Genomic DNA, 22,942 nt, shown 5'->3' with positions numbered 1-22,942 from the left:
TTTTGACATAGGGTGCAGGCAGATTACGGGCCTCACATAGCTGCTGCCAGGCCCCTAATCTGCCATGGGCCCCTATATACCGCCTCCTCATGCTGCTGCCAAGTCCATAGTCTGTCATGGTCCCTGTACGGCCTCCCATTGCTGCTGTCTCCATCGCCACACTCTGCTGCCATGTGCCACTTTCAGGTCTCTTCACACTGCTGGTGTGTTAAATTTTTTGACATAGGGTGCAGGCAGATTACGGGCCTCACATAGCTGCTGCCAGGCCCCTAATCTGCCATGGGCCCCTATATACCGCCTCCTCATGCTGCTGCCAGGTCCAGAGTCTCTCATGGGTCCCTGTACGGCCTCCCATTGCTGCTTTCTCCATCGCCACACTCTGCCATGTGCCACTTTCAGGTCTCCTCACACACTGCTGGTGTGTTGAATTTTTTGACATAGGGTGCTGGCAGATTACGGGCCTCCCATAGCTGCTGCCAGGCCCCTAATCTGCCATGGGCCCCTATATACCGCCTCCTCATGCTGCTGCCAAGTCCAGAGTCTGTCATGGGTCCCTGTACGGCCTCCCATTGCTGCTGTCTCCATCGCCACACTCTGCCATGTGCCACTTTCAGGTCTCCTCACACACTGCTGGTGTGTAGAATTTTTTGACATAGGGTGCTGGCAGATTACGGGCCTCCCATAGCTGCTGCCAGGCCCCTAATCTGCCATGGGCCCCTATATACCGCCTCCTCATGCTGCTGCCAAGTCCAGAGTCTGTCATGGTCCCTGTACGGCCTCCCATTGCTGCTGTCTCCATCGCCACACTCTGCTGCCATGTGCCACTTTCAGGTCTCTTCACACTGCTGGTGTGTTAAATTTTTTGACATAGGGTGCAGGCAGATTACGGGCCTCACATAGCTGCTGCCAGGCCCCTAATCTGCCATGGGCCCCTATATACCGCCTCCTCATGCTGCTGCCAAGTCCATAGTCTGTCATGGTCCCTGTACGGCCTCCCATTGCTGCTGTCTCCATCGCCACACTCTGCTGCCATGTGCCACTTTCAGGTCTCTTCACACTGCTGGTGTGTTAAATTTTTTGACATAGGGTGCAGGCAGATTACGGGCCTCACATAGCTGCTGCCAGGCCCCTAATCTGCCATGGGCCCCTATATACCGCCTCCTCATGCTGCTGCCAAGTCCAGAGTCTGTCATGGTCCCTGTACGGCCTCCCATTGCTGCTGTCTCCATCGCCACACTCTGCTGCCATGTGCCACTTTCAGGTCTCTTCACACTGCTGGTGTGTTAAATTTTTTGACATAGGGTGCTGCAAGATAACGGGCCTCACATAGCTGCTGCCAGGCCCCTAATCAGCCATGGGCCCCTATACCGCCTCCTCCTGCTGCTGCCAGGTCCAGAGTCTCTCATGCCATGTGCCACTTTCAGGTCTCTTCACACTGCTGGTGTGTTAAATTTTTTGACATAGGGTGCAGGCAGATTACGGGCCTCACATAGCTGCTGCCAGGCCCCTAATCTGCCATGGGCCCCTATATACCGCCTCCTCATGCTGCTGCCAAGTCCAGAGTCTGTCATGGTCCCTGTACGGCCTCCCATTGCTGCTGTCTCCATCGCCACACTCTGCTGCCATGTGCCACTTTCAGGTCTCTTCACACTGCTGGTGTGTTAAATTTTTTGACATAGGGTGCAGGCAGATTACGGGCCTCACATAGCTGCTGCCAGGCCCCTAATCTGCCATGGGCCCCTATATACCGCCTCCTCATGCTGCTGCCAAGTCCATAGTCTGTCATGGTCCCTGTACGGCCTCCCATTGCTGCTGTCTCCATCGCCACACTCTGCTGCCATGTGCCACTTTCAGGTCTCTTCACACTGCTGGTGTGTTAAATTTTTTGACATAGGGTGCAGGCAGATTACGGGCCTCACATAGCTGCTGCCAGGCCCCTAATCTGCCATGGGCCCCTATATACCGCCTCCTCATGCTGCTGCCAGGTCCAGAGTCTCTCATGGGTCCCTGTACGGCCTCCCATTGCTGCTTTCTCCATCGCCACACTCTGCCATGTGCCACTTTCAGGTCTCCTCACACACTGCTGGTGTGTTGAATTTTTTGACATAGGGTGCTGGCAGATTACGGGCCTCCCATAGCTGCTGCCAGGCCCCTAATCTGCCATGGGCCCCTATATACCGCCTCCTCATGCTGCTGCCAAGTCCAGAGTCTGTCATGGGTCCCTGTACGGCCTCCCATTGCTGCTGTCTCCATCGCCACACTCTGCCATGTGCCACTTTCAGGTCTCCTCACACACTGCTGGTGTGTAGAATTTTTTGACATAGGGTGCTGGCAGATTACGGGCCTCCCATAGCTGCTGCCAGGCCCCTAATCTGCCATGGGCCCCTATATACCGCCTCCTCATGCTGCTGCCAAGTCCAGAGTCTGTCATGGTCCCTGTACGGCCTCCCATTGCTGCTGTCTCCATCGCCACACTCTGCTGCCATGTGCCACTTTCAGGTCTCTTCACACTGCTGGTGTGTTAAATTTTTTGACATAGGGTGCAGGCAGATTACGGGCCTCACATAGCTGCTGCCAGGCCCCTAATCTGCCATGGGCCCCTATATACCGCCTCCTCATGCTGCTGCCAAGTCCATAGTCTGTCATGGTCCCTGTACGGCCTCCCATTGCTGCTGTCTCCATCGCCACACTCTGCTGCCATGTGCCACTTTCAGGTCTCTTCACACTGCTGGTGTGTTAAATTTTTTGACATAGGGTGCAGGCAGATTACGGGCCTCACATAGCTGCTGCCAGGCCCCTAATCTGCCATGGGCCCCTATATACCGCCTCCTCATGCTGCTGCCAAGTCCAGAGTCTGTCATGGTCCCTGTACGGCCTCCCATTGCTGCTGTCTCCATCGCCACACTCTGCTGCCATGTGCCACTTTCAGGTCTCTTCACACTGCTGGTGTGTTAAATTTTTTGACATAGGGTGCTGCAAGATAACGGGCCTCACATAGCTGCTGCCAGGCCCCTAATCAGCCATGGGCCCCTATACCGCCTCCTCCTGCTGCTGCCAGGTCCAGAGTCTCTCATGCCATGTGCCACTTTCAGGTCTCTTCACACTGCTGGTGTGTTAAATTTTTTGACATAGGGTGCAGGCAGATTACGGGCCTCACATAGCTGCTGCCAGGCCCCTAATCTGCCATGGGCCCCTATATACCACCTCCTCCTGCTGCTGCCAGGTCCAGAGTCTCTCATGGGTCCCTGTACGGCCTCCCATTGCTGCTGTCTCCATCGCCACACTCTGCTGCCATGTGCCACTTTCAGGTCTCTTCACACTGCTGGTGTGTTAAATTTTTTGACATAGGGTGCTGCAAGATAACGGGCCTCACATAGCTGCTGCCAGGCCCCTAATCAGCCATGGGCCCCTATACCGCCTCCTCCTGCTGCTGCCAGGTCCAGAGTCTCTCATGGGTCCCTGTACGGCCTCCCATTGCTGCTGTCTCCATCGCCACACTCTGCTGCCATGTGCCACTTTCAGGTCTCTTCACACTGCTGGTGTGTTAAATTTTTTGACATAGGGTGCAGGCAGATTACGGGCCTCACATAGCTGCTGCCAGGCCCCTAATCTGCCATAGGCCCCTATATACCGCCTCCTCATGCTGCTGCCAAGTCCAGAGTCTGTCATGGTCCCTGTACGGCCTCCCATTGCTGCTGTCTCCATCGCCACACTCTGCTGCCATGTGCCACTTTCAGGTCTCTTCACACTGCTGGTGTGTTAAATTTTTTGACATAGGGTGCAGGCAGATTACGGGCCTCACATAGCTGCTGCCAGGCCCCTAATCTGCCATAGGCCCCTATATACCGCCTCCTCATGCTGCTGCCAAGTCCAGAGTCTGTCATGGTCCCTGTACGGCCTCCCATTGCTGCTGTCTCCATCGCCACACTCTGCTGCCATGTGCCACTTTCAGGTCTCTTCACACTGCTGGTGTGTTAAATTTTTTGACATAGGGTGCAGGCAGATTACGGGCCTCACATAGCTGCTGCCAGGCCCCTAATCTGCCATGGGCCCCTATATACCGCCTCCTCATGCTGCTGCCAAGTCCAGAGTCTGTCATGGTCCCTGTACGGCCTCCCATTGCTGCTGTCTCCATCGCCACACTCTGCTGCCATGTGCCACTTTCAGGTCTCTTCACACTGCTGGTGTGTTAAATTTTTTGACATAGGGTGCAGGCAGATTACGGGCCTCACATAGCTGCTGCCAGGCCCCTAATCTGCCATGGGCCCCTATATACCACCTCCTCCTGCTGCTGCCAGGTCCAGAGTCTCTCATGGGTCCCTGTACGGCCTCCCATTGCTGCTGTCTCCATCGCCACACTCTGCTGCCATGTGCCACTTTCAGGTCTCTTCACACTGCTGGTGTGTTAAATTTTTTGACATAGGGTGCTGCAAGATAACGGGCCTCACATAGCTGCTGCCAGGCCCCTAATCAGCCATGGGCCCCTATACCGCCTCCTCCTGCTGCTGCCAGGTCCAGAGTCTCTCATGGGTCCCTGTACGGCCTCCCATTGCTGCTGTCTCCATCGCCACACTCTGCTGCCATGTGCCACTTTCAGGTCTCTTCACACTGCTGGTGTGTTAAATTTTTTGACATAGGGTGCTGCAAGATAACGGGCCTCACATAGCTGCTGCCAGGCCCCTAATCAGCCATGGGCCCCTATACCGCCTCCTCCTGCTGCTGCCAGGTCCAGAGTCTCTCATGCCATGTGCCACTTTCAGGTCTCTTCACACTGCTGGTGTGTTTAATTTTTTGACATAGGGTGCAGGCAGATTACGGGCCTCACATAGCTGCTGCCAGGCCCCTAATCTGCCATGGGCCCCTATATACCGCCTCCTCATGCTGCTGCCAGGTCCAGAGTCTCTCATGGGTCCCTGTACGGCCTCCCATTGCTGCTTTCTCCATCGCCACACTCTGCCATGTGCCACTTTCAGGTCTCCTCACACACTGCTGGTGTGTTGAATTTTTTGACATAGGGTGCTGGCAGATTACGGGCCTCCCATAGCTGCTGCCAGGCCCCTAATCTGCCATGGGCCCCTATATACCGCCTCCTCATGCTGCTGCCAAGTCCAGAGTCTGTCATGGGTCCCTGTACGGCCTCCCATTGCTGCTGTCTCCATCGCCACACTCTGCCATGTGCCACTTTCAGGTCTCCTCACACACTGCTGGTGTGTAGAATTTTTTGACATAGGGTGCTGGCAGATTACGGGCCTCCCATAGCTGCTGCCAGGCCCCTAATCTGCCATGGGCCCCTATATACCGCCTCCTCATGCTGCTGCCAAGTCCAGAGTCTGTCATGGTCCCTGTACGGCCTCCCATTGCTGCTGTCTCCATCGCCACACTCTGCTGCCATGTGCCACTTTCAGGTCTCTTCACACTGCTGGTGTGTTAAATTTTTTGACATAGGGTGCTGCAAGATAACGGGCCTCACATAGCTGCTGCCAGGCCCCTAATCAGCCATGGGCCCCTATACCGCCTCCTCCTGCTGCTGCCAGGTCCAGAGTCTCTCATGGGTCCCTGTACGGCCTCCCATTGCTGCTGTCTCCATCGCCACACTCTGCTGCCATGTGCCACTTTCAGGTCTCTTCACACTGCTGGTGTGTTAAATTTTTTGACATAGGGTGCTGCAAGATAACGGGCCTCACATAGCTGCTGCCAGGCCCCTAATCAGCCATGGGCCCCTATACCGCCTCCTCCTGCTGCTGCCAGGTCCAGAGTCTCTCATGCCATGTGCCACTTTCAGGTCTCTTCACACTGCTGGTGTGTTTAATTTTTTGACATAGGGTGCAGGCAGATTACGGGCCTCACATAGCTGCTGCCAGGCCCCTAATCTGCCATGGGCCCCTATATACCGCCTCCTCATGCTGCTGCCAGGTCCAGAGTCTCTCATGGGTCCCTGTACGGCCTCCCATTGCTGCTTTCTCCATCGCCACACTCTGCCATGTGCCACTTTCAGGTCTCCTCACACACTGCTGGTGTGTTGAATTTTTTGACATAGGGTGCTGGCAGATTACGGGCCTCCCATAGCTGCTGCCAGGCCCCTAATCTGCCATGGGCCCCTATATACCGCCTCCTCATGCTGCTGCCAAGTCCAGAGTCTGTCATGGGTCCCTGTACGGCCTCCCATTGCTGCTGTCTCCATCGCCACACTCTGCCATGTGCCACTTTCAGGTCTCCTCACACACTGCTGGTGTGTAGAATTTTTTGACATAGGGTGCTGGCAGATTACGGGCCTCCCATAGCTGCTGCCAGGCCCCTAATCTGCCATGGGCCCCTATATACCGCCTCCTCATGCTGCTGCCAAGTCCAGAGTCTGTCATGGGTCCCTGTACGGCCTCCCATTGCTGCTGTCTCCATCGCCACACTCTGCCATGTGCCACTTTCAGGTCTCCTCACACTGCTGGTGTGTTGAATTTTTTGACATAGGGTGCTGGCAGATTACGGGCCTCCTATAGCTGCTGCCAGGCCCCTAATCTGCCATAAGCCCCTATATACCGCCTCCTCATGCTGCTGCCAAGTCCAGAGTCTGTCATGGGTCCCTGTACGGCCTCCCATTGCTGCTGTCTCCATCGCCACACTCTGCCATGTGCCACTTTCAGGTCTCCTCACACACTGCTGGTGTGTTGAATTTTTTGACATAGGGTGCTGGCAGATTACGGGCCTCCTATAGCTGCTGCCAGGCCCCTAATCTGCCGTAGGCCCCTATATACCGCCTCCTCATGCTGCTGCCAGGTCCAGAGTCTCTCATGGGTCCCTGTACGGCCTCCCATTGCTGCTGTCTCCATCGCCACACTCTGCCATGTGCCACTTTCAGGTCTCCTCACACTGCTGGTGTGTTCCATTTTTTGTCATAGGGTGCTGGCAGATTATGGGCCTCCCATAACTGCTGCCAGGCCCCTAATCTGCCATGGGCCCCTATACCGACTCCTCATGCTGTGACGTTGCAACAAGGTGGAATTCAACCCTACATATGTTAGACCGCCTTTACGAACAGCAAAAGGCCATCACAGATTTCCTGATGTTAAAAGCAGATAAAGGTACTCCCTGTGTAACTTAGATGTCAGCCATTGGCAGCTCATGCGTGACACCTGCGCTTGCTCAGGCCCTTTGAGGAGGCCACGCTATTCGTGAGTCGGCAGGACTATGGGATGAACGACGTCATTCCTCTGTTGCACGTCCTGGAACAAATGCTGTTAACAATGGCTGGTCAGGGTGCGGTAGACGTGGCGCACAGATCTCAACGCCACATGGCCCCTGTGGGGGCAGGACTGGAAGAAGAGGAGGAGGTAGAGGAGGACATTGGTGCTCAGGAATTATTGAGTGAAATGGGTGGTTTTTCCACTCAGCGGACAGGAGTGGAGGAGCAGGAGCATCTGGTAGAGGAGGAGGAAGAGGAGACAGAGGACCTAGACGCACCGTGGCAGTATGCTGTGGAGATGGAGGCAGGGAGTCCCTCGCATTCCTTGGCACAAATGGCCCATAGCATGCTCGGTTGCTTGCGTAGCGACAGCCGAATAATAACCATCAGACAGAGGGATGACTTTTGGCTGTCCACCTTGTTGGACCCTCGCTACCGTTCAAAAATGGTGGCCTTTTTCACACCTGCTGAGAGGGAGGCCAAAATAACGTACTATAAAAAACACCTATGTAGTCAGCTGGTCTCTGCCTGTCTGCGCCAACGTCCATCCTCAGACACTGTGGGCCCTGTGCGCTCGTGTTCCGCTGCCATGGCAGCAGGGGAGGGGTGGGGTGGTAGGAGCAGTGGCAGCTCCACCAGCAGCGGCTGCCTCAGTCTGCAGTCGATGATGAGTAGCTTTCTTCACCAGCGCAGTGAGGAAACTACTAACCAGCCGCAGCAGCAGCAGCAGCATCAGGTGGACCTGGAGCAGGACCTCAAACAACAGGCTTAGGCCTACTTGGACAGCACCCTGCCAACCGAGGTAGACAATCCCCTTGACTACTGGGCAACGAAACTTGACCTTTGGCCCCAACTAGCTGAATTTGCCCTTGAAAGGCTGTCATGCCCGGCCAGTAGCGTGGCATCGGAGCGCGTGTTTAGTGCGGCAGGAGGTATTGCAACTCCGCGGAGGACACGACTGTCCACCCAAAGTGTGGAGAGACTCACGTTTGTGAAAATGAATCAGGCGTGGATTAGTCTGGATTTCAAACCACCAGTTCCTGACACAACTGACTAAATCCGCCATGAATCATGCCCCAAACATGTGCCACTTTCAGGTCTCCTCACACTGCTGGTGTGTTCCATTTTTTGTCATAGGGTGCTGGCAGATTACGGGCCTCCCATAGCTGCTGCCAGGCCCCTAATCTGCCATGGGCCCCTATACCGCCTCCTCATGCTGCTGCCAAGTCCAGAGTCTCTCATGGGTCCCTGTACGGCCTCCCATTGCTGCTGCCTCCATCGCCACACTCTGCCATGTGCCACTTTCAGGTCTCCTCACACTGCTGGTGTGTTCCATTTTTTGTCATAGGGTGCTGGCAGATTACGGGCCTCCCATAGCTGCTGCCAGGCCCCTAATCTGCCATGGGCCCCTATACCGCCTCCTCATGCTGCTGCCAGGTCCAGAGTCTCTCATGGGTCCCTGTACGGCCTCCCATTGCTGCTGTCTCCATCGCCACACTCTGCCATGTGCCACTTTCAGGTCTCCTCACACTGCTGGTGGGTTCCATTTTTTGTCATAGGGTGCTGGCAGATTACGGGCCTCCCATAGCTGCTGCCAGGCCCGTAATCTGCCATGGGCCCCCGTACCGACTCCTCATGCTGCTGCCAGGCCCGTAATCTGTCATGGGCCACTGTTGTCGCTTGTTGGCATATTCCGCTCGTTCAGATGCTCCTTCTCCTGCTACTCCTCTTCACGGATTCCGTCAGCAGTCTTTCTTGGAATCCGTTTCCAAGAGACAACAGTTTGCGAGCACGCACCCGACGGTGCAGAAGCTGAACGTCCTCCTGTCCAAGTTGCTGCTGCCAGGCTCGTAATCTGTCATGCGCCCCTGTACCGCCTCCTCATGCTGCTGCCAGGTCCAGAGTGTGTCATGGGCCCCCGTACCGACTCCTCATGCTGCTGCCAGGCCCGTAATCTGTCATGGGCCCCTGTACCGCCTCCCCATGCTGCTGCCAGGTCCAGAGTGTGTCATGGGTCCCTGTACGGCCTCCCATTGCTGCTGCCAGGCCCGTAATCTGCCATGGGCCCCTGTACCGACTCCTCATGCTGCTGCCAGGCCCGTAATCTGTCATGGGCCCCTGTACCGCCTCCTCATGCTGCTGCCAGGTCCAGAGTGTGTCATGGGTCCCTGTACGGCCTCCCATTGCTGCTGTCTCTATCGCCACACTCTGCCATGTGCCACTTTCAGGTCTCCTCACACTGCTGGTGGTTTCCATTTTTGTCATAGGGTGCTGTATGGCCTCCCATTGCTGCTGCCTCCACCGCCACACTGTGGCTCCACACTCTGGTTTTGGCCCCGTGACTGCCCAAATGAGTGAAGTGTGCGGTGATTCTAAGATCGACGGCACTCATCTGCATGTCATACTGACTGACAGTATTATTTCTCTTCCCCAGCAGACTCCAAGGGCATTTAAATTAAAGGTACAGTGTTCTGCACTAATATTAAGTCTCTCTGAAGCCTAGAAACACCCTTTTTTAAGTTAAATTCACAGCGAATTTATTCGACTCGAATCGAATATTGTCCACGAATTCGCCGAATCAGTCGAATCGAATTTTTCATTTCTTCGCTCATCTCTAGTGCCAACAATTTCGGCCATGACTGTATATATATATATATATATATATATATATATATATACAGTTGCAAGAAAAAGTATGTGAACCCCTTGGGATTTCGTGGAGTTTTGCATGAATTGGGCATAAAATGTGCTCTGAGCGTCATCTAAGTCACAACAATAGAAGAACACAGTCTGCTGAACATAATACTACACAAACATTAGATGTTGCCATGGTTTAATTGCACATAACATGTAAACATTCACAGTGCAGGGAGTATAAAGTATGTGAACCTTTGGACTTAATAACTGGTTGACCCTCCTTTGGCAGCAATAACCTCAACCAAATGTTTCCTGTAGTTGCAGATCAGACCTGCACAACGATCTGGAGTAATTTTGGACCACTCCTCTTCACAAAACTGTTTCAGGGTAGCAATATTCTTGGGATGTCTGGTGTGAATCGCTCTCTTAAGGTCATGCCACAGCATTTCAACCGGGTTGAGGTCAGGACTCTGACTGGGCCACTCCAGAAGGTGTATTCTGTGCTGTTGCAGCCATTGTTTTGTTGAATTACTTGTATGCTTTGGGTCATTGTCCTGTTGCATCACCCATCCTCTGCAGAGCTTCAGTTGGCGGACAGATGGTCGTACGTTTTCCTGCAAAATGTCTTGAGAAACTCTGGAATTCATTTTCCCAACAATGACAACAATCCGTCCAGGCCCTGAGGCAGCAAAGCAGCCCCAAACCATGATGCTCCCTCCACCATGTTTTACAATGGGGATGAGGTTTTGATGTTGGTGTGCTGTGCCTTTTTTTCTCCACACATAGTGTTGTATGTTCTTCCCAAACAACTCAATTTTGGTTTCATCTGTCCACAGTATATTTTGCCAGTAGTGCTGTGGAACATCCAGGTGCTCTTTTGCAAACTTCAAACGTGCTGCAATATTCTTTTTGGACAGCAATGGCTTCCTCTGTGGTGTCCTCCCATGTACTCCATTCTTTTTAATGTTTTCCTTATTGTAGATGTGTCAACAAAAATGTTAGCATGTGCCAGAGATTTCTGTAGGTCTTTAGCTGACACTCTGGGATTCTTCTTTACCTCATGCAGCATTCTACGCTGTGCTCTTGCAGTCATTTTTACAGGACAACAACGCCTAGGGAGAGTAGCAACAGTGCTAAACGTTCTCCATTTGTAGACAGTCTGTCTTACCGTGGACACATGAACATCAAGGCTTTTGGAGATACTTTTGTAACCCTTTCCAGCTTCATGCAAGTCAACAATTCTTGATCGTAGGTCTTCTGAGAGCTCTTTTCTGCGAGGCATGGTTCACATCAGACAGTGCTTCTTGAAACCAGTAAACCCAAAACAGGTGTGTGTTTTTTAAGGGCAGGACAGCTGTCAGCAACACATCCAATATCATCACACTGATTGGAGTCAAGGTTGGCTCACTCCTGGCTCCAATTAGCTCTGGGAGAAGTCATTAAGCTAGGGCCTCACATACTTTTTCCTCCCTGCACTGGGGTTCACATACTTTTTCTTGCAACTGTATATATATATATGAAAATTTAAAACAGGTTGTTGATATGAATGATTTATTTTTACTCTGTATCCCAAAGGCTGTTTTTATTGAACATATGGCTGGCCTCAGAACTAAAAGCACCTCCTGCCACTGTTTCCCTGCAGATAGGCTGGGAAAGAGTTGGGTCACAAAACAGCTGTATATTTATTAGGAAAAAACGTACTTGGGTGTTTTTTTAGTTAAAATAGTTGCAGTATGTTTAGTATCACTTTAAATGTAAGTAAACACACAGATATAATAAAAAAAGATATAATAAAAAAAGATACCCTGAAACAGTTTTGTGAAGAGGAGTGGTCCAAAATTACTCCAGATCGTTGTGCAGGTCTGATCTGCAACTACAGGAAACATTTGGTTGAGGTTATTGCTGCCAAAGGAGGGTCAACCAGTTATTAAGTCCAAAGGTTCACATACTTTATACTCCCTGCACTGTGAATGTTTACATGTTATGTGCAATTAAACCATGGCAACATCTAATGTTTGTGTAGTATTATGTTCAGCAGACTGTGTTCTTCTATTGTTGTGACTTAGATGACGCTCAGAGCACATTTTATGCCCAATTCTTGCAAAACTCCATGTAATCCCAAGGGGTTCACATACTTTTTCTTGCAACTGTATATATATATATATATATATATATATATAAACTTTATTATTTTCTTTTAAATAACATGGTGTGGGCAGATGTCTGCTAGTCACAGGCTGTGTCATGCCCCTCCAGCCTGTGTCTTAGAATAACAGGGAGGTGAAGCCTCAATCAATTAAGATGTAATATCCCACCCTTATCGTATTTAGCTGGTTAGTGGGCATGGAGGAGGAGGGAGGAAGTGGGCTTTCATTTACCACTGTGTATACTCTTATATGTGTGACTCTATTGTCACATGGGCTGCTCAGATGTGATAGGGAGGAATCACCCCTATTAACCCTTTGATTACTCCGACACCTGGCCAGTTCCATTAGTATAGTGTCAGTATATAGAATTTTGTACTGACCGCTGTATTACTGCCACTAGTTAGTGCCCCTCCCAATCAAGGTCAGCTAGTGTTAGCTTGCCTGCACATTATTGCACTCCCGCTATAGGTTGTTGATCACCCCCATTACTAGTATAGTGTTTGTACGGATCAATATATTGATTAAGAGCAGAACTATACTAGTGCCTCCTTAGTATAGTGTCCCCAAAAAGGCAGTGTTAGCAGGATCAGTCCCATTCGCTGCCAGCTCAAGCGTTTAGCCCCTTCACTGTTTTTCATGGATGATTTGGATCAATTGATTGTGGGTCAAAGCAATTTATACGCACAATACATTGCCGCCCATCCAAATTCAGCTCTTGCCTATAACGGTTTCTGAATTTAAAGCTTTTTTGGGCCTAAGCCTTAACATGGGCATTACAAAAAATAATTAATTGTGGTCGTGTTCTCTGATATTACATATATGCCCAACAAGGAGGAGCAATGTACTGGTATGCCACTGGACTTTGAGTGGTTATACCAGGATGATGCCTGCAGTTATTGGCATCATCCTGGTATTGTTTTTTCAGCTGTGGTCGGCTTTCATGTAAAAGCAATCCTAGTGGCTAATTAGCCACTGGCTCACTTTTATAAGCAACGGGGAGGAACGCGCCCCCCCTTCAGTTGCCTTTTTTGGGCTCTGCAGTCCCACCGGAAAACCCGAGAATGCAGTCAGCATCATCCTGGTATCCTTTTTTCAGCTGGTGGTTGGCTTTCATGTAAAAGCAATCCTAGTGGCTAATTAGCCTCTGGATTACTTTTACAAGTAGCAGAGAGGAACGTCCCCACCCCTTCTGCCACCTTCCACGACCTTCTTGGGCTCTCCAGTCCAACCGGGGAATACTGAGAGTGCAGTCAGCGGTTCCGTTGGTTGACCATAGAGCTGATAAGAGACCGGAATGGCTCCAATTATCTCTATGGTCTAAGACACCAGAAGCTACAAGCAGTTCATCATTTCGTTTTTGCCAGATATAAACCGGGCCATTTTATAATTGTGAAATTATCTGATCACACCAATCTTGGTTTGATCAAATGCTTTAAGTACAGAGGAGAAGTCTAGACCCCAGATTTCTCATAAAAGAGCACCTGTCACTGCCTATTGCTATCACAGGGGATATTTACATTCCCTGTGATAACAATAAAAGTGACAAAAACATGAAGGGACAGAGTAAAAATAAAGAAAAAAAGCAAAATAAATAATAATAAAAAATTCACCCCTGCCCCGATCCCCGTATTCACGCGCAAAGGCAAGTGCAAAGGTCGGTCCTGTGTCAGTATGTAAACAGAGATTGCACCATGCATGTGAGGTATCACCTCGAACGTTAGATTGAGGACAGTAATTCTAGCACTATACCTCCTGTGCAATTCTAAAGTGGTAACCTGTGAAGGCTTTTAAAATACCGCCTAAGGATATTAAAAATGTACGTATTCTGTCCCCGTTGCATGGGCGTGTGCGCAATTTTAAGCATGCCATGCTTGGTATCTATTTATTCGGCGTAACATCTTCTTTTATACATCATCAGACAATTGGCCAATATATTTTTTTTTATGTTTTTGTGCATTAAAATTCAAAAAAAGTGTAGTTAAAAAAAAAAAAACCTGCAACACCCACCATTTTATTCTCTAGGTCCTCTCTGTAAAAAAAATATAATGTTTGGGGGTTCAAAGTAATTTTCTAGCAAACAAAATGGTTTTTCATGTAAACAAAAAGTGTCAGAAAAGGCTCAGTCTTTAAGTGGCTAGAAGACTGGGTGATATGTGGCATAGACTTTTAATGTTGGCCCTGAAATGCCAGGATAGTAGTAGCAACCCCTCAAATGACCTCTTTTTGGAAAGTAGACACTCCAGGACATTTCCTAAAGGGCATGGGCATGGTAAGTATTTTGCAGATCTCATTTTTTGCCACAAGTTTTTGGAAAATGAAGAAAGAAAACAAAAATGTATTTTTTCTTTTCTTTTTCAAAACCTTGTAAAATAAAATGATATCTGAAAAATACTCACCATGCCTCTTATCAAATTCCTTAGGGTGTCTACTATCCAATAAGGGGTCATTTGGGGGGTATGTGTACTATTCTGGCATTTTAAGGCCTCCGAAACTGTGATAGGTAGTGAGAAAGTGACAAGAGGAAATATGGTCTTTGAAAGCCTGGAGGTGGACATCGGATTTTGAGGGCCTGCACATGGCTAGGCTGCCAAAAAGTCTTTCACATGTGGTATCTCCATACTCTGGAGAAGTAGCAGGATGTGTTTTAGGGTGTTATTTCACATATACCCATGGCATGTGTGAGCAATATATCATTTAAGTGACAACTTTGTGTAAAAAAAAAAAAATGTGTAATTTGTGATAGGCAGTTAATAGCTGCGTAAATTCCAATATATATACCGTAGTTTGCAGATGCTATAAATTGCACACAAAAAGGGATTGAATTTTGTTTTACCAAAGACATGTAGCAGAATACATTTTGGCCTAAATTTATAGTGAACTTTGAGTTTATTGGATATTCTTTATAATCAAATGTAGTAAATATTGTCTTTTTCAAAATTTTCGTTTATGTCACAAAAAAAAAAAAAAAAAGCTCAGCGGTGATCGCATACCACCAAAAGAAAGCTCTCTTTGTGTGAAAAAAAGGACATATATTTCATTTGGGTACAGTATTGCATGACTACTCAATTACCAGTTGAAATAGCGCAGTGCCGAATAGCAAACAATGGCCTGGTCAGGAAGGGGGAAAAACATTCCGGAGCTGAAGTACTTAAAGCAGACTCTAGAAGCACCGTCTCTATTAATGCTTTTTATTTTAGGCTTATATTCATCCATAAGCTTGTCCCAGTTCATCATCTGGGCATGAATCAAGTGCTGTGACAAGCGTTTCATAGCTTTCTGGTAAACCACTAATAGTGCTGCAACATGAATAACTTTTATTTCTTCTTCTATACCTCTCAGGTGTTCAACTTGAATATCCTGGCCTTTCAATAGCTCAGTTTGGTATAGCTTTCTAATCAAATACAGTTTATTGCTGAGATTAGCTCTTTCATGCACCTTTTGTAATCCTTTCCACATTTCTTTAGCAGTTTCCCACTTACATATATGTATGATTTTATCATCTTCTGTACTAAGAGAGATTGTGCTCTGAGCTTTCTGCTCTTTCTCTATCCACTAATCTGAAGGTTGTTTTGACCTGACTTTATTTATACATTTACACGTTCATTCTCTTATTAGCAGCATTTTAATCTTGAATTTCCAAGACTGGTAGTTCTGGTTTGTCAGATTTGCAAATTAAAGCTTTGTTGCAGCTGTGTTACTGGCCATCTTCTTTTATTCTATTGCAGTCTTCTTTCTGTTGTTGTATCTTTCACTTATTCGCTGTAGCTGGCTATGACTAGGCCCATAACCTGTTAGAAATTCTTTATATAGCCCTACAGAACAGACAGTACATAGTCCACATGTGCTTTTCCACTTCACTGCAACAAGGAAAACAGAAAACTTTATTCAGTGAAAAGACAAAGAGTATACCATATATGCAGCTACAAACCTTTATAAAAACTGCCATCTACTAGTTGAGGAATATATCTCTACTGAATACTGATGTAGTTGTTGCACAAAATACATGAAAAATATATTGCAACATCCGTGCACCTTTCCAGAAAGCGTAGTTCAGTGCGGCCCCAGTGCAGGAAACCATGATGTGGTTTCCAGTGCGTGTGGGTGCCATTAAGATTAATGGTATCCCCATGCATTTCCTAAACTGCATCACATTTTTTCTGCGGTTGCTGGAAGGCATACAATTACATGCCTTCCCGCAGCCTACACTAATGTAAACCTAGCCTTAGAGGGAAAGTTTGCAAATCTGTGTATACAATATTATGATAAAAGTGTGAAACAGCAAACAAGTATCAATGTGAAGGTAATCACATAGGTTATTCCAGGTAGACTTATTACCAATAACTATTGCTACTAATAATTAGTTTTCTCCCCAAAAATAAATATTAGTTTCCTATTATTTTTAGTTTACTTTCTTAAAAGCAATCTGTCATGAAACAAAATGCCTGTGTAAAAAGCTTTAGATGGAAGCTCTTACTACCAGCCAACCCTTTAGTTGAGTCTGATCCTATTCATTCTCATTGAGTTCACTGCACTGGAACTACTTGGCAACCAGGAAGTCAAAGAATGGCAGCTTCCATCAGAGGTTTTTCACACCTGTGCTTTGCTTTATGGCAGAGTCTCCCCAAGGCTACCTATTATGAAGGACAATGATCAAATTCTCTCCACTGCCTATTGGAGGCAAAATAACAAACTTGACCAAGCTTCCAGTGAAACAGGCAATCACTTTCAAATAATTCATGGAATTGCACAAATTAGAGCTATTGTGACAACATGTTATGTAAATATTGTCACTGTTCTGTCATAGGCTTTTAAATATAATTCATCCCTAAATGTTTGCTGCAGTGATGTGTGATGAGCCAATGCCTGCACTGAGGATGACTGCTACATTTCAAATGTTTGCATCATTTTTCAAGGACGATGTTTTATCTCTTTGTCTCGCTTTATCTGCAACGTTGGCGGCTCAGTTAAAAAGGGAGAAAAAAAAAGTATTAACCATGGAAATGGTGCAATTAAATAAAAAGCACTTAATGTTAATGTTGCCTCTTCCTCCCTCTCCTCCCCCATCTTGTCTTTTCTGTTACCCTCCTCCTCATCATTCAGGCTCTTTGTCTCTTTCTCTATCCTTTCTCTATTTTTTCCTTCCTCTCTCCAGCTCTCTTTCTATCAATCATTTATTGATCTATATACCCCCCATTAATATTAATCTATTCTTTTATTTATGGTTTCTTGTCATTTATATGTCATTATCTATCTTTTTTCTCTTCCATCACTGACTCTCTGTCTTTCTTCTATTTTGTCTTCCATTTTCTTTGCCTATTTTTCTCTCTTTTTTATATATTTTTTTTTCTTCTGTTTTTTTTTTTCCTTTCCAACTACCCCTGTTTCTTCTCTTCTACCCTCATTCTTTTTATCTTCACCTCTCCCCTTGATTCCTGCTCACACCTTCTTTTTACACTCTTCTTCATCCCCTCATCTCCGTATCACCTTCCCTTTAACCTCTTAGCATCCAATGAGAATGATGATGTGATACACATTCTGAAGGTCCCTGGCAATGGATTATTTATATCTATCTTGTTCGCTGCTTTTGCTCACTGCTTCACCACCTATCTTCACTCTGTTTCCTTATTTTATAACAGTTAAATGTGTTTCACCCGGTTTTAGCACTACATAATAAAAGTGTATTTGCAGTTTTATAATTATATTCTGCTGTATCTAGAGTTCCTTGCTTTTCTCGAGTAAGATATTTTAACAGGGTCCTCAAATGTAGATGTCTATAAAAGGACCACTACAGCTTTATATTACAATTTAGACTACAATGCTTCATATTTTAGCATCTACAGGGTATTGAACCTGCATAACCTTTGTAGGAGGACACTTAACCTTTGATTCTGTGTGCCTCAAGCTATAACCTCCCAGAATTAGATATGACTTCCAATAACTTTGTCTTTTATTGATTTAGCTTAGACAAAGGCAATAAAAAATGGTTCTTTTGTTTAGCCTTAGGTTACCTTGCTTGCTATATAGTAAATTCCCAGGCTGGCTGATACCCAGAGCAACACTGTTATGTTCCTCAGTCATGCTAGGTACCATGTACTGTATATCATGCCGGAGGTTCTAAGGCTTTAAGTAAGTTTAAGATTTACAATTGAATAAAGCCCCAGACTGTTCTCTGCAGGGGCATTTTATGAAATCAGTGGGACTGTATGCAAGATCATAATTTGGGCCCCATTGCTTATAGTGGAGCTCCACCCAAAAGGGGAATTTCCACTTTAAGGCCTCCTCCCCAGCTCCTGTTTGTGAAATGGATCTCTTGGGGAGGAGGGTGGGTTCCCGCTCCCACTTCCACTTCGACCACCTAGGAAACCGGAAGCAGACGTTCCCCTTCCCCCCTCCCTCCCGCAGTCTTCTGGGACATGTGATGGGTCCCAGAAGACTGACGGACCATTCACAATGTGCAGCTTGGCTCATGCATGCGCAGTGGGCACCCGCTTGTGAAGCCATTACCTGTCACAGCTGGGTGCCCATAGTAAAGATGCCAGCGTCTGGGAGGGAGACACACAGGGTGAAAACGCAGGACAGGTAAGTGGTTGTTTATTCAAAGTGAGCAGCTACAGTTTTTGTGACCGCTGGCTTTAGATTTTTACATAGGAGACTGGAGCTGCGCTTTAATTAAAAAAAAAGAAGTGTGCTTAGTGCACTGCAGTGGTGCTAGGGGTCTTGCTAGAATTGTTAAAGAATGGGGAAAGAACAAAGAGAGGGCGCACAGGCCTAGTGCATTACCATAAAAAATGTTTAATAAGAAATAAAGTAGGTGTTGTACTCACAAACGACAATAAAGTCAAGGCACATCATAAAGAACAGCTGGGTCAACACCGCGCTGAGTAACACTCCGCAATAGGGAGTTTAGACATTCAAAAGGCTGACGCGTTTCGAGGACTTGCCTCTTCCTCAGAGCCTTCTCCTTCTCCTACTTACTGGTTCCAAAGGGGGCTTGTGAGAGTTGTGCTGGGAGATGGTAGAGACAAAGCAATAGGTGAGCAGGAAGGCCCACTGGCACAAGGATCAGCAGCTTCTAGCTAGCTGGTTTGCTTTAAGCCTGGATTCACATATGTGTGGTGCGGTATATCACATGTGATTCGCACACAACCCGCACCGCATTCCTGTGCAAATCACATGCGATTTGTGTGCGGTGCAATTGGAGCCATACATATTTGCACCACACCAAAAAGGTGCAGGACCCTTTTTTGGGTCCGTATTAGAATCGGATTGCATGGGTATTCACACCTATGTGATCCGATTCTGCACATCGCACCACGTTTTGAGTACCGCTTTCGAGGTGTTGTTAACTTAACATACACACCCACAGCTGTTCGCATGAATGGGTGCGATTCTGATGCGATGCAGAATTCGCACAGAAAACGCTGCTAATTCCGTACCGCATCAGTGTGAATCAGGGCTAAAGGATCAGTTCACTTTTGGAACATGTTACATGTTCCACCCAGGGGCGGCCTGACCATTCAGGTACTCGGGCTCTGCCCCTGGTATCTTTCATAGATTTTTTTGGGGGTGGTTTGAGTGTGGGCAAGGACACAGGGGCCCCATGATCCCCTATTGCCCGGGGGCCCCATGAGTTGTCAGTCCGCCCTTGGTTCCACCCATTTTTAGGGTGGAACATGTAACATGTTCTCATAGCCGCAGCTGCTGCCTCCCCTCCCTCTGACAGATAGTACGGGGAGAAGTCTCCCCGTACTATCTGTCAAGATTGAAAACAGCGCACGCCCTGCACGGCCGTATCATTCATTCACGAACTTCCGTGAATGAATGAACTGCAAGTCCCGAAAGCCTTAGCGGCTATAGGCCTGTAGTTTTCAATGAACTACCATGGCACTGTGGAGCGGCGTGGTAGTTCATTGAAGCTTTCTGTCAGAACATCTTCTTGCTCGTACATCCCGTATGCCAAGCAGATATTCTGACAGGTCTGCAGGAGACTTGCATGGCATCTGCGATCTACTGATCACTGGTGCAATGCTTTCCAGGCTCCTGCTGACAAAAATAATAAATGCACATTTTTCTACCTGCAAAAAAATGTGCATTTATTATTTTTGTGCAAAAGGTGAACTTATCCTTTAACCATTTACCTACCAGGCACTTATACCCCCTTCCTGCCCAGGCCAATGTTCAGCTTTCAGCGCTGTCACACTTTTGAGTGACAATTGCGTGGTCATACAACACTGCTCCTATATGAAATAGAGCTTTCTTTTGGTGGTGTGTACTCGCCGCTGGGTGTTTTATTTTTTGTGCTATAAACAAAAAAGAACAAAATTTTTTTTAAAAATAAACATTTTCTTGTTTTTATTATAACATTTTGCAAACAGGTAATTTTTCTCCTTCACTGATGTGCGTTGATGAGGCTGCATTGATAGGCAGCACTGATGGGCACTGATAGGCGGCACTGATGAACTGGCACTGATATGAAACAATGATGGGCACTGATAGGCAGCACTGATGAGCTGGCACTGATAGGTGGCACTGACTGGTGGCACTGCTGGGTGGCATTGATGGGTGGCACTGCTGGGCACAGGGGGTGGCACTGATGGGCACAGGTGGGTGGCACTAATGAGTACAGGTGGGTGGCACTGATGGGTACTTGTGGGCGGCACTGCTGGGCACAGACGGGCAGCACTAATGGGTGGCGCTGCTGGGCACCGATCATCAGGGCCCTGATGATCAGTGCCGATCCCTCCTCTGACAATTGCTGGTTATCGGCAGTACTTTCCTCACGCTATGACAGCGTGAGGAAAGTGCAGACGATAACCGGCAACTGCATTTACCGGTGATCTCCTGTGTCATTGGACACGGCTGATCACGTGGTAAAAGGCCGCTGTGATTGGCCTTTTACCGTATCACAGATATTGCCAGGTACACACCCCCAGCGGAGCGCGGGTGGCCGCATTCTGGGAGGACATCATATGACTCCCTCCCAGAACTGGTCGGCCGCACTGGAGCCGTCAATTGGCTATCTGCGGTCGGCAAGTGGTTAAAATCATGAAGTATAGTTGTAACAGTGGAAATGTTCTCAGTTGTGGAGATAGCAGACCTTACGTAAAGGGTTAATCCATTTTCATGGGGAAAAAAAATAATATAGCATATACACATGCGACACAAGCCATGTTGTAATTGAATGCTATTAAATTTCCCAGAAGTCTGCACTAAGATGCAAGTCAGATTTTGAGCATCCCCTGCAACAAAAATGTTATTTTTGATGAGATACTCTCAAAGGGAAATTACATCTAAAGGGATGCAGGTCTTGCAACTTATCTAATTAGAGCCCTGCAGGTGCAGCAGGAAGCTGATAATTATAAAACCACTCCAATACAGATTCACTCTGCACATGTACACAGACAAACAAACAGCCATTTCTTCAGAGTAACAAAAGGTAGGAATCTGCAACGTTTGTTAATGTGGTAGTAAAGTCTCTTGTTTGTGTTTTACTTACAGGTAAGCCTTTATAAAAAAAAAGGGCTTACCTGTACATAGTGTAAATATCTCCTAAAAAATGCACCGTTTAGGAGATATTTGCTTTAGAAGTTCCGATGATGACACCGCTGCACGTGCATGGTAGTGACATAATCACAGCTCAGCCAGTCAAACGGCCGCAGCCTGCAAACCCAGAAAGAAAACCCGGAGAAGATGGGTCACCCTGGGAGCCTTGACAGCTCTCCACTGGAGGGCTTCATTTTCAGGTAAATCTTTCATAATGAGCTAGTATGTGATGCATATTAACACATTATGCTCTTATCTTGCAGGGAGAAGATATTTTAGTTTTATTTTCTGTGGTTTCCTATCGCTTTAAAATTCTTGCAATGTACTAAAATCGCCTATGATTAAGTCAGGATATGACGAAATGCGTCAGAGCGTGACGGTGCGGTGGACGGGAAGTGACACAGATCCGTGACCGGAAGGGACGTGATGGCGTTCTGTCCAGCAGATCCGGAGGTGGTGAGAGCACTATGCAGCATCTGAGTCACTGAATTATATATTTTAAAAGGCTTATTGAGTTTTTAATTGCGGTAAGTGCAATATTTGGCTTATTAAAGTTGTGTACCTTGGGTAATGCACGATTGGAGCAAAATTTTTTCTCTTTTCATGTAACAATGGAATGGAGTATTTACTATGCTCCTGGCAGCCATTCATGATAAAGGGTGATTCTTGGAGGAACCTCTTGATCCTAACAGTTGGATACTTTTATGATCAGGCTAATTAAAGGCTTTGAATGGTTCAGCACGTGGTTTCAACGTATTGATATATTTTCACTAGAAATTATTTTTAAAGTGGACTCATCGCGGGACCTATTATTTATAATATATGTCATTTTTTTGGGAACATCACTGTTTATGCTTTTAGTCATATATATGTTTTTTTTTAATTTTGTGCACATTATGTTTATGTTACAGGATTGTTAATGAAGACAGAAAATGACACATATGAATGAGAATTAGAGTTTAATGTGTGGCATATATCATGCTCCGCTATTAATCACTAAAATTAGGGGTGATAATATAGAATGTATACTGTACATCTTTGCATGCCTCTGAGTGTTCTCCTGTATGCAGGTCATGGTAGCACTAGCACTGGTTGAGCTTCTACAAGTCCAGTTGAATGTTATTAACCACTAATAGCTATATCTCTTCTGTGTTTTCATAATTTTATATTATATTATATGGTCCATGTATTGTTCTTTGCTGGAGTGGGGAATTGGCTGAGGGGGGACACCTATTTGCCCTGGGCCCATCAATGTGTTAAAACGTCCCTTCTGTGATGTGTGAAAGTACATCTGACAGCTGAAGGATCAAGAAGTGTTGTAAGAAACTTGTCACAAGCAGGCTTTGGAGGGTTCTACCTAAGAAAACATTTACCCCTTATCTTACAGTAGTGGAAAACCTGACTATATAAGTAAAATAACAGAAGAATGACAGTAATA

The sequence above is a fragment of the Staurois parvus genome, unplaced genomic scaffold, assembly GCF_062004578.1.
Source record: "Staurois parvus isolate SC_StPar_1 unplaced genomic scaffold, SC_StPar_1.0 ptg000286l, whole genome shotgun sequence".
Lineage (NCBI taxonomy): Eukaryota > Metazoa > Chordata > Amphibia > Anura > Ranidae > Staurois > Staurois parvus.
Note: the sequence above shows the minus strand (reverse complement) of the source record.